The sequence below is a fragment of the Gavialis gangeticus genome, unplaced genomic scaffold (genome assembly GCF_001723915.1).
Source record: "Gavialis gangeticus isolate Ggan-Ray unplaced genomic scaffold, GavGan_comp1, whole genome shotgun sequence".
NCBI lineage: Eukaryota > Metazoa > Chordata > Crocodylia > Gavialidae > Gavialis > Gavialis gangeticus.
The window spans coordinates 18334431-18335129 of record NW_017729004.1 but is presented as its reverse complement, the minus strand read 5'-3'; positions in this window follow the sequence as shown (position 1 = coordinate 18335129).

Here is a 699-nt window from a genome sequence, read left to right as displayed (position 1 = left end):
CCTCTCCTCATAGGGCCTGCCCTGCTGCCCCCTGACCATGCGAGTGGCCTCCTCTGGACCCTCTCCACGTTGTCCACATCCCTCTTGAAGTGCGGTGCCCAGAACTGGATGCAGTACTCCAGCTGCGACCTGACCAGTGGGTCTTCCTTTCCAGGTGCAGTATCTTGCACTTGTCAGTATTGAAACCCATCCTGTTCTCATCTGCCCACCCCTGTAACCTGTCCAGGTCCAACTGTAGCCTATTCCTCCTAGCCAACTAGTGACTCGTTTGACTGTGTAGGTGTCGATGCCAGTCTCCTAGTTTTTTAATGAGAATGGGGTGAGAGACAGTGTTGAAGGCCTTCCTAAAGTCCAGAAAGACTATGTCCACCATGACACCTGCGTCTAAGGATTTTGTGACTGGTCATAGAAGGCCACCAGGTTGGTCTGACAGGACCTGCCTCTAATGAACCCATGTTGGTTGCCCCTAAGCATAATCTCCCCTGCTGGCCCCTTGCGGACATGGGTAAATGGGAGAGCTTTTATTAGGCCAACTACGTAGTTGGAAAAGTTGTTCTTTGCGCAAGCTTTCAGGCACAAACGCTCTTCTTCAGGCATAGGGAGGGTCTGTTCATCAGCTCATGAAAACTTGCACTATGTTACATGCACACATATATATACAGGTTTCCCTCACTTTATGCTGTACATGCATTCCTGGAA